Source organism: Lissotriton vulgaris, chromosome 11 (assembly GCF_964263255.1).
Source record: "Lissotriton vulgaris chromosome 11, aLisVul1.2, whole genome shotgun sequence".
Taxonomy (NCBI): Eukaryota; Metazoa; Chordata; class Amphibia; order Caudata; family Salamandridae; genus Lissotriton; species Lissotriton vulgaris.
Window position 1 is genome coordinate 545222031 of NC_141699.1, and position 12636 is coordinate 545234666.

General features: G+C 42.5%; 1 protein-coding gene across 1 annotated transcript in view; it reads right to left on the reverse strand.

Annotated features, from left to right (window-relative positions):
* The window catches only part of GPAT4 (glycerol-3-phosphate acyltransferase 4), a 284422-nt gene that overhangs the window by 157437 nt on the left and 114349 nt on the right, over nucleotides 1-12636 (reverse strand). The gene's annotated exons all lie outside the window — the stretch shown is intronic.

Below are 12636 nucleotides of genomic sequence, written 5' to 3' on the forward strand. Positions count from 1 at the left end.
TGTAAAGCAAATGAAAATGCTAATGCAAAAATTCTTTCAATGCTTAAAAGCTTTGGATTAGGCTGAAGTATGTTGTTTATTTCTATAGGCCTGGGATCATGTGATCGTTTCCTGTACTACAAATCACAAGGTGAATCACGACCATGTCATGTGATCAAGGGCTCCAGGGCCCGAAACACGTCATGGCGGACAAGAGGGTGCACAAAGAATAAAAATATGCGCTAAAACAAACCTGGATGGGTCCGATTCGTTATTTTGTTTCCAGTCCTTGGTACAAGCAACGAAGTTCTTGGCATACATATATACATATATAATATATAATCCGTGATTTTCTGTGGTCATAACCATTCCAGCAGAAATTGACCTATATATACATATATATATCACACTTCAAGCTGCGCAGACGAGCGTTTCTCCTTTTCGCCACCGCCCGCCGTAGACAAGACACGGACCAAAATCTAGTGCTTGGTTAGTTTATTGTCCCAAAAACCGTCAGAGACGCGTTTCATCGCTTGCGCGGCTTGTTCACTCGACAATAATTGTTTTCGTGGAAGGCATTTTAAAGTGACAGTGCTCATTTGTGAAACACCACGTGATGTGGCGATTGACAGACAAAATACTGTTGTTTTCCTTATTATTGTTAAATACAGAAACTCATATTGGCATCATGCTGTATTATCTATATATGTAAAATACATATTGTCAATACATGCATCAACTGACTTTGAAATAAAATCATTGTTTGTTTGGATACATTAAAAATACCTTCAATTAGTGGCATTTCAAAATTTTTCTCAATAATCGGTAAAATACCAGAGTAACGTGTTTGGAAAACAATTCTCTTTTTTGTCATATCATATTTAAAGTGCTTAACGTGAATAAAGATTAAAATATATTTGATATTATTTCAACTCCTCCTAACGCACATTTTCAATTTATAGGTGATTAATACGTACTTATCTTGTTAGTTTTTGTTAACGTGCACATAATATATCATCATTAGATGGTGACTTGTTCACAAATCTATATAGTCATTGCAGTTGTATTTAACCTATCTGGTTCGTAGTCTCTCAATGGTTCTCCCCATTTATTAAATATCTCATCTAAATCTACTGTCCATAGTCCCGTATAATCTAATATCATTTTGTTGCTCCATATGGACAAACCACCCTAGAAAACATTCATAAAATTGCTCAATTCATATATTTACACATATTTACACCAAAATTACATCCTGTCACAGGATATCAGTAAAGTATAACTATATACACATATACAAATATAAATATATATTCATTCGCCTATTTCATAGACCATTCATAAATACATAAAAACCAAAATTATGTTTTTTGTTAATTATTTTTCTAAAAAGTTCTTTTTCCTTTTTTAAAACCAGGGTGTAATGTATTGTGACAACTTCTTCTCCTCTAGATTTTTATGTCACATGAGGGATTCTGTGTTTGATATATTAGACTGTAGGGACATGAATGGATTGTTGTATTATTAATCAAGGCATGTGTGTAAGTCTTTTGTGGTATTAAGCCCATGAGGATATTTGGAATCAAACAATAAAATATATTGTGTTTCCAATTTCCGAAGCTTGATCTCTCTATCGCCTCCTCCACGTCTGCTGGGCAAAATTGCATCAACTAAATAGTATTTCAGCCCTTTATTGTTGGCTCCGTGATTGTCTTTAAAATGTCGGGCCACCGGATACGTACTATCCATATTTGTGATGGCCCTCATATGTTGGAGGATTCGTACATGGGCTTGCAATTTCGTGCTTCCCACATAAACTAAATTGCATGGGCAGCTTAAAATGTATACTACATACTCGGTCTTACATGTTAAGATCTTCGTTATTTTTTGTGGTTCTTTGGTGAATGGGATAGAGAATACTTTTGTGTTAACACCATGGGTGCATGCCTTACAACTTATACATTTTTTAAAACCAGCCAAGTCTTTGTACCAGGCCGGATTTTTCAAAATTTCTGGATCTGAGGTTACTAGGCAGTCCCGCATGGATGGTGCCTTACTGTAAGTGATGGACGCCCTCTGCGGTAGCAGGGGTCCTAACACTGGATCATTCAATAAGATAGGCCATCTTGTTTGGATAATATTTTGGATTGCTTTGTGTTGATTACTATAGGCCATAATGAGGCGGAACTCGTTGACCTCAACTTTTCCTGCCTCTACTTCTGATGCACTTTTAGTTAGTAAATCAATCATATCCAATTTTTCTGTTTTGAAAATGGCCTGATCAATAACAGATTGTTTGTACCCTCTTTCTAAAAATCTTGCCTTGCTTTGTCTCTGCGCTGTTTGGAGCTCTAATGGTGTGCTGCACACTCTTTTGATTCTTAACATTTCACCAAATGGTATGCTATTGATAAGGTGGCGTGGATGAGCACTTGATGCATGCAAGACTGAATTCCCTGCAGTTTTCTTCCTATATAACCTAGTTTCAAGTTTGTCATTGGTTATATAGACTTGGGTGTCCAAGAAATTAACCTCCTTGTCATTTATTTCTGCTGTGAATCTTAGATTTAAGTTGTTAACATTAATCTGTCTCACAAATTCCTCCGCCTGTTCTTTGGTGCCATGCCATACCACAAACAAGTCGTCAATAAACCTGAGCCAGAGTTTTACATTCATTGACATAGTCTCAGCATGTTGTGTCATGAGGACCTCCCTCTCCCACTTGCCCATGTGGAGGCAAGCATAGCTTGGGGAGAAGCTTGCCCCCATGGCTACTCCCTGGATTTGACAATATAACAAATGATTAAACATAAAATTGTTGTTGTGCAGGCAAAATTTGATCATTTGTATAAGCATGGTACTATGTTCCTTATAAATAGGATCTCTATTTTTTAAATAGTACTCAATGGCCTCCAATCCATCAGTATGCAATATGCTCGTGTACAGAGATGATACGTCCAAAGCTATCAATAGATAGTCTGTTTGCCATTCAAAATTCATGACTTTATTTATAAAGTCGCTCGTGTCCCTTACGTATGACGGCAGGGATTTCACATACTCTTGTAAGAAATAGTCCACATAGATCAGGGGTACTCATAGTACGGCCCACTGGCGGCCCGCGGACCTCTTTACCATACGAGTCATACACATACTCGTGTATGTGCAGCAGTTCCTACCTGTAAACAGAGAAGATGGCCGAACGCAGGTGCACACGTACAGTGAATACGTTTTCACAACATTTGCTCCTGCGACCATCTTCTCTGTTTATGCTTGCCTCTCATTGGCCTGAGCTTCAGAGACGTCACACACGGCGCGAAGCACAGACCCTTTAAAAGTCAGCTGTAACTAGCGCTGTTACAGCTGACTTTAAAAGGACCTTTTAAGAAGCTTTCTGTGTCTGAGTCGACGTCCTCGCAGCCCCGGAGAATCTTCAGCATCACTCTAGTTGCAGGTATGTGAAACGCGGGCAGTACTATGGGTTATAACTGAATGTTAAATGCATTTTGCTGAAACATCCCATTTCCGACTTGGAGGGAAGGAATGCCCGCTTCTTATGTGTAAAGGTCATATTGTCGAGGGCACTGAAATACAACCGGCAGTTGCATAATGTGGCAGATGTATGGGCTGCGCCTCACTTCACTGGCCTCTTACCCCTCACTCCTGGCCTCTGACCCCTCACTCCGAGCACAGGAGATAACGTGCACTGTGTTAATGCAAGGCCTGGCCCGCAGGTTGGGTGATTTGTGGTGAGGCACCTGCCGCAGTCCAGGAGCGGCCACAAATTGTATGTGCAGTTAGTTCCAGAAGTCCCGGGCGTTTGTAATGTAAAATATTTCATGTCATATTAGTTCAAGCAACAATCAATCAGGCCTTATTACTTCACAGAGCCGATGCCGCGGCAACTTCAGAGATTTTTCCTGGGTCTTGTTGTCTGGTACACTCCAAAATGCCATGAAGAAACATATGCATTTAATATATTCCAGCAGTTGTAGAATCTGTTTTGCTGATAGATTGGGACCCTCCGGGTAAGTAGTGCGCTATATAAATGCCTATACATACATCGAAATTATATCACTGTAAATCTGCTTCATTGTATGTTCAGGAGAAGATGAAGGAGAGAGGAGTGGAGAAGCAAAGTGAGATTGGAAGAGCAAATGAGGGAACAGAAACTAGGAAATCGGGGAATAAAAGAGGGAACTCAAAGGGATGGCAAGAACAGGAGACACAAAATGAGGGAAAAGAAAGGAAGCAAAGAGCACAGAGGAGAAGCAAGGGGGAAGAGAAAATAGCTTGAGGTGGAAGGGGGAAACAGAGCGAAAAAATGAGGGAACAGCAAAGGTAATTGGGAAATAGGAGAGAAAGGGAGGGAGCATGAGAGAGAGAAGAAAAGAATAAGAGAGAGAAGAAGGGATTAGGAGAGCAAGGGAGGGAATGTGAAAGAGGTGATTAGTTGAGAGAAAAGGGAACAGGAGAGAATAAGAGAGGTGGATAAAGATGAAGAAGAGGGAAGAAGAGAGAACAGTGGAAAGGCAGTAAGGAGACATCCCTCAGTTGCTTACCAGTTAGTTTTGCCCTAAATATAAATGTCAAGCCACACATACCTTCATTATCCTCAATGTGCACTGGCTCTGCTGTTTGGGGGGCATATGTGTGTTTGTGTTCCTATGCCCGCTAATTGCCAAATGATTTGCCAACTGATATGTCCTCAAATGGCAGATGGCATTAAGAATAGGAGCATATTATGTTGTTCAATGTCTGCAGTGAGGAAAATTCTAATGCGACTGCCATATGCAGCTGAATATTAGATTAATTCTACTCTTTTTCATGTTGAAATCATCATTGAGGACAGATATGGCGTTTTTAGTGGTTAATATTCCTTTCCTCATTCCTAACATGAAAAGGACATTTACGCATTACCTTTGTTTCCCTGCAAATGCATTTTGAAAACCCTGCTACATTGCAAAACAATTGCTTTAGGTCTGCTGATGTACAAGACGGTTATCTGAAAAGGTTTGTATTTCTGTGACTGATGTTCTGTCCCTGAAAAACAGCAAGTTTTTACCAAAATGCAAGAAGTGACTGCAAATGTTGCAGAGTGAGCCATCCAGAACTGTCTGTGGCATGATCTTTTCTAGAACAACAAACTGCATTCTTACATTGCTATTGTCTGCTAATAAAAACATGTTATAAACATGTGCTCCATGTAGTTACAACTGCTTTGGAAATACAGCATTGTCTAGTAATGTTTTGAAACGGCAGTGATTTTTTTTTTCCCCCCTCTAGGGCCGTCCCCACCGGTGCGGCCCTCGGGCACAAACCACACTTTCAATTTGGCCCCCGAGAGAAAGTTTGTGAGTACCCATGACATAGATAGAGGTTTTTTCAAGAATACTATTTCTGGCACTGATGATTGGTCTGCCAGGTGGATTATTTTTGTTCTTGTGTACTTTCGGGATGAAATAAATAGTTGGTATTATAGGATTGTCATTCCGCATACATTTTTGTTCATCCTCATTAATCAAGTTTTTGTGGTACCAATTTGATAATTTCTTATAGTATGTGGTATACATGGCTTTCACAGTTTTGATATCTGTTCTTTTATAGCATTGTCTATCATTCAATTGGCTCATTGCCTCCTTCATATAATTGTCATATGCCCATAAAACAATGTTTCCGCCTTTATCGCTGTTGCGAATAATAACATCTTTGTTGTTCTTCAGTTTTCTCATAAGTTGGAAATATTTATAATCCTGGTTACGATGTCTTGAATGGCTAGAACCAATTTTTTTATTTAGTTTTTTCAATTTGTTGATGATCATTTCATGGAAAGTATCTATGGAGTCATGGACCGTGATAGGGCGAAATTTTGATTTTCGCTTAAATTTAGTTAATCCTGCTCCTTTCGATTCCATCCCCAAAGTTGTGGAGATTGGACTAGTATCTGGAATTGTTTCATCATTCCACATATCTTCTAATTCTGCCACCGTATTGGAGCCTGGAGGTGTGGCGTCTATATGGAAATCAATGGTGCTTTTTTGCGTTTTTTTCATTGCATAAAGTGTTTTTAATTTCAATTTCCGAATTCCCTTATACACATCCATCCTGGCATTAGGGTAATCGAAATTAGAGGGTGGGCAGTAAGATAAACCTAGGCTCAGAGTTTTGGTCTCTTCATTTGATAATTCTACTTTTGAGAGGTTGATCACAGTTTGAATTACTGTTTCCTTCGCCAGTAGTTTCTCTTCGGTTTTTGAGCTTTTTGGTTTGTTCCTGTTTGCTCTGCACCTTTGTTTGCGCCTGAAGTTTGCCCACTTGCGTTTGTTTGTCTTTTGTTCCTTGGTCGCAAAGTTGCCAATCTCTGGGCCGCTAAAATGTTCATTTCTTTCCCCGGAGATGGTGTTATTCCACTTGCTCCTTGGGGGTGTCGCATAGCTTATTCATCCTCGTTATTTGAGGTTAATTGGTCACTAGACGTTGTAGCTGCATCTGATTCAACTCGCTTTTGATGCTGTGTCATTTTTTGATTTGTTCTAGGCCCCTTGTTTTGCGACTTGCGAATAGCGTTAAAATTTCTCGCAAAAGTAAAAATTTGTCCCACCTCGTAATCCTCTTTATCACGCTGAAATTTTATTGTTTTGCGTTCTTTTATTTTTTCCTCTTCTTTTTTTATTCTTATCATCATGTCCTTGCGCCATTTTGTCATTTCCTCCTCCTGCCCCATTGCTTCCAGCTCTTCATTGATAGTATCTATTTCACTGAGTAGGCGTGCTCTGTCTATGTCTGCATATTTAATCAGCAGCATAGTTAATCTTCTGGATGAATCCAAATTGCATTCAGCCCACTCTCTCATTAGTTCTGGATGTGGCTCTTCGTACGTGGGAGCAGTTAAAATTCGCAATCCTCGTGGGATACGCCCCACATCAATGTAACTTTGCAGGGACCTCGATTCCCACCATTTGCTCATTTCCATGCGCATCTTTTTTTCAAGGGTTTTTAATTTGAACTGCAATGTGTCCGATCTGGTATTATCAGCTGCAGAAATGTGCACTGCGCTAGGATTCGTTTGCGGAGCATCCGAAAACATTCCCGAGGCCGCCGCCTCCCTTTCACGAACAATGTCGCTCGACATTTTTGGGAATTCAAACAACAATGTCAATTACGTCTGGCAGAATACAGCCGGGACGTTATTTTCTCTCTGGCCCCGTCGCCGCTGTACTCTGCCGCGTTGCACTTTCCTCCTCCTCCCCACAATGCCTGAGTTCGTTTTACCTGGTCAAGGCAGCCCAGCTCACTCTGTAGGACGCTATCCGGGACGTGCACACGCCTCCCCGACCGTTTCCTTCGGTGAGTCTGTTACCAATGTTGTTGCTTGGCTGAGAGGGGGCTTGCGGTTATTCCTTCATTGACTGTAGAACTCCTCTGGATTGCTCCGGCTGAGATTTTCCGTTGTACCGCTTGCCCTTTAAATGGAGGAGGGGTCCGTGATTACTGGTCGGAAAACCAGTCGAATATATCACACTTCAAGCTGCGCAGACGAGCGTTTCTCCTTTTCGCCACCGCCCGCCGTAGACAAGACACGGACCCAAATCTAGTGCTTGGTTAGTTTATTGTCCCAAAAACCGTCAGAGACGCGTTTCACCGCTTGCGCGGCTTGTTCACTCGACAATAATTGTTTTCGTGGAAGGCATTTTAAAGTGACAGTGCTCATTTGTGAAACACCACGTGATGTGGCGATTGACAGACAAAATACTGTCGTATATATATATATATATATACATATGATATATATACATATACACATATTAATCTATAAGTCACTCCTATGGAAGGCCGAAGGCAGAGTGCTTGGTTTTGTGTGAGAGGGTGCCCTAGCATGCGCTGAGCCACTCTGCAGCTTTTGGAAACCCTTCTTATACCTGTTCTATGATATAGCCATAACATATACTCTAAGTACATTATAATCCTCGCGGTTAATGATAACTTTGGCTTTATCAAAACATGTCGTGTTTGGTGTCAAATGGTTTGGAATACTACCCCCCCCGCGCCAGTTCTGGCGGCGGGGGTAGCTTTCCACCCTTCTAGAGGGAGCAGACATGTACACACCCCCCAGACAGGCTTTAGTGTATTAGAGCAGGGTGGGTTGCATTCAGTGAATACTTTTCAGACACTGCCTGGGGCACACAAGGTGCTCCATGCATTCCCCAGTTCAAACCAGTTGCTGGGGCACTCAGGCCCAGCTCTGACGTGAAACTGGACAAATGGGAAGGGGTGTAACTACGAAACTCTGAAGACAAAATCTTGGAAGTTCGACATTCCATATCGACTGGAAGATGGAAGACATCTCCCTTGGGTCAAGGAGTGACCCCCTGTTCAAACAGGCACCAAAAGAAGCATCTTGCCGGTCTGCATTTTTGAGGCTCCCGTCGGATCCCGAAGGATCTGTGACACAGGACACAGACTTCCAGACATCTCAGAGGCAGACACGAGTCCCCAGCGAAGCTGAGACCTGTAGCTATCACGAGAGATGTGGGACCGAAACTCCTGGACATCCTGCAAGTGCACCTACTTCCCGAAGTTTCCCAAAGTTGTGCATTGGGCTAATTGTTGCCCGTGCCCCGAGCACCTTTTGCACCGAAGCTGAGAGGCCTACACTCCACGAGTGTTCCGTGGGCCTGCTTTCTTCACTGCAGCTCGAGGCTCATTCGCGATCTCTAGTCCATTGGCTAGTGGGTCCCCACGAAGGACAATCCTTTGTTTCTTGGGCTTTCCTGGTTGGTCCAGATGTGCCCTGACTCCCCTCCAAAGGGTGAGTCCCTCAGACCTTGCTGGTCTGCACCGAAGCCAATCTTGTCATCTTGCGTGGGCAGTTGTTGCCAAGGCGTGTTGGGTCCAATCCGATACCGACGCTGCAGCACTCGATATCCGACGTGGGACAGCTCAAATCCAGCTTCTGGTTGTCGTCGACGCCTCCTGGACCTCGTGGCTGAAGAGTCAAGCATCACCTACTTCACCTTAAAGCACCCGACATCGGCTGGCATCTTCCTGTCGTCATCCTGGTCACTGGCTAGTGACCCAGACTCTGTCCCCTCTGCTTTCAGGTTCTTCTGATCTCCGATCCACCCTTGGATCCATCCGGACTCTTTGCTCCTGGTCGCCTGCAGCACTTCTTTGCAGCTCTCCATAGGATTCGATGACGAAACCCTACACGAAAAGACACCTATGCACCCGGCTTACCTGGGTGAGGTAACATGAGTACTTCGGTGCTCCCGTGGGTCTTGACTCTCCAAGTGTCCAGTACTGAAGGGGTTCCCTCGCATTCAACTCCTAAGTGTCCTAAATCTTTAACTTTGTAACTTTAACTCTCCTCATAGAAGTCCATTGTGATTCGCGGCTGTGTTTAGACACTGCACGCGTCCCCCGTGGGTCTCCTGCGTCCCTACCTTGGGGGGTTCCTGGTTGCCCCAGCGGTTCTACAGGCCCCAGGCCTCACTTCTATCCCTCATGTGGTTTTTATACCACTTTTTTAGTATATGGTTTGTGAGGACCCTAGGGCAAAACGTATACTGTGCTAGTTTACTGTGTGCTATTTAAGTCCTTGTATTGTACTTTTGCCTCTAGCCTCATAAAGAGACTAGAGGGGTTGTGTTTAGAATAAATACATATATTTTATACATATACCTTGTGTGGTGTACTTTTATTTGATCATTCAAGAGATTATAGACTGGTAAAACAAGCTGCTTTACATTCCTTCGATACTTAGCCTGAAGGCTGCTCTCCACAGCTACCACTAGGATAGCTTCATATAAAGGTTGTCTAAACCTACCATCAATAAGGGTCGTTTGGACTGGTGCAAGGTGCCCACTAGAATAGTGGACATCATATGCCAGCCCAACTTCTGACACTCAGTTGGAGAACAGACCCACTGGCAGGGACTGATGCAGCACTGGTGCCAGTTCAAGGGGTATGCCTTTACTACTTTATCCATGATAGCTAGGTTAACAGCACAGGTCATATGTCAGAAGGTGTCCCTGAGTCTCGTAACTCCAGTTTGGAAATCGCAAATATGGTTTTCTTTTATTCCAGATTTTCCATGGAGTCTCCAATCCTACGTCCCCAGAATGGGGAACTTGCTGATGAATTTAAGAGGCAAATCGCACATATTGCAGTTAAGCACACCGCTCAAACTGATGGCTTGGATGATTGGAGGAGACATTGGAGCATCCCAGGCCTTTGGGGCAAGCCTCAGAACTCATTAGAAGGGCATGGGCTGTTTCCACCAATAAGATGCATGGCTCTGCTTGGCATAGAGTGTCCCACTGGTGTTTTGGTAGGAGGTTAGATAATGTGGGGGAAGGTATGGCATTTGTTTTGAATTTCTTGTCTGACTTGTCATACCATGGATTTGCATACTGTACACTTAACACAGTCGGATTATTTATCTTGATGGGATGTTAACTAATCAACGGGATCTGATTGGGGAACACCCACAGGTCTGTCGCTTATTCAGGGGCATTACATAGTACAAACCCCAAGAGTACAAATACTCACATCTTTGTGATGCGAACGTCATTCTGCGTCTGAGTCCCGGGAGGATAATCGGTTTCTATGCAACAAGGAATTAACAGGCAAACTTGCTATGCTTCTATGTTTGATTTTATAAGAGTTTGGGTTGTAAGAGCGTTAGATTTATCTTCCATGATTTTCAACCTAGAGGGAATTACAATCATAGTATCTCGGAACATTAAGACAAATTATTGTTAGGATGGTCCGTTACCCAGCCTTTCCAGATCATACAAAACTGTGCATGGTTCGATGTATTATGGTCTACGAGTCGTCAACAGAGGAGGTCAAGCCTGCAGGCACTTATGAGTTACTCACTTCTTTGAAGAAACCCTTTAAGGTCAACAAGCTGAAATTAAGGCATAACTCTTCTATGGTTTTCCTATAATTGCAGAGTTTTACATTCCAATATCTGTGGAATGACTTCATGCGTCTCAGTCCAATACCTTGGTAATCAAATAAGCTTGTGGCCTAAAGGGAGCAAGTTATGATTAATGGAGACCACACTTCTACCTCACCACACTAACACATTTAAGGGTGAGGTCAATTGTATATTGAAGAGACAAGTATGAACAATGCCTTTAGTATTACCTTTTAACTCACCAGGGACTTGAATAGTCACCAGCTCAGTGAAGCAATATCTTGCACTACTGAAAATCCCAATCACAATATAACAGCAAGTATATATTACTTTACATACGTCACACTGGCCCTCACACTCAGTGCTTCGGCAGTCGAGGCACCCCCTCACACCGTATGAATCCAGATAGCATGAGCATGGTACAATGATGTCGCCAAAAAGACAAGAAATTAACGATTCCCGACTAATGCCACCCACAGCAGCAGCATGCATACTATTGGATGGCTCTGCTTGGAGGGAATGGGTCGAAGTGAAGTCTTAAACATGCTTTAAAACCCAACTCTGTTAAGTGAATTTTGAGAAGGACTATACTAGAAACCTGTAGCCGTAGATTCTTCCTGCAGGAGGCGCTACAGTGGGTGGTGCAGGTGTGTAGTTGGAGGGTCAGGATATAGCTCTAGCAAGAATCAGAGTATCCCTTCAAAAACAGTTTGAGGATTTAGACGATGTGCCTAGTTTTGCACAACCCCTTAAATCTCGGTCTGATCTGGCTGGAGTAACTACAATACATACTGGAGACCCCTTTGCTGTGGATATGATCCTGCAGTGCCATCTTCCTCATGCAGAATGCTTTGTAGCCGATGGTGTATGTCTATTTATTGGCTGTGGGTTATCATATACAGATGGTTGGGATGCCTACCTGCAGGAATCACTGGATTATATGGCACAGTTGTGCTGGTCATGACCTTTTTCACTGCTTTCACAATCATAGCTTCTCTGTGAAAAGCTATCATTTTGAATGGTGCAGGTATATCTGGGAATGCAAGAGATGCACATCAGTGCTTCCCTGCTGAACACAAAACAACGGAGCACCCCCATGAAGCATTACACCAACGTATCTTCTCATCTACAGAACAAAAACTGGGCACGACCTCCACATGTCTCCACTGGACTGGAGTTAGAACAGAACATCTGCTAGGTCATGGGAAGGCTGGATAAGTGGTTCTTACCCTTTTGACTTATGTGGACCCCCCACTTAATTCCTATTGGAATCTGGGGAACCGCAGGGAGTTGCTAATGGAACCCAGGGACCACCCAGTGAGAAGGTATTGGAATCTGGGGTTTCCAACCTAAGCAATTAAGATTATTAGAACCGCAAAACAATACTCACAAATACAGAAACAAGCATTCATCAAATAAACATATGATTAGATATCTTATATAATTCAGAAACAAGTATAAAAGCTATTTAAATTTAAATGGAAAGGTTTGGAGCTTTTCTAAACTTAATTAAGGCCACAAATTGCCCACACTATATACTGTTTGAAGCACCTGCACTGCTGCCATAAATCAATGAGAATATCAACTTAAGTTTTAGCCTCCAATTTAAAATTCCTTCCCATTCACGTAATATTTAGAAGAAAAAAAACAATGTTCCTTCTTTATTTGTATACACTTACATAACCTGTTAATACCATTTTATTTTCTAAGCACTCATGGCCCCCCTGAGTAGCAGA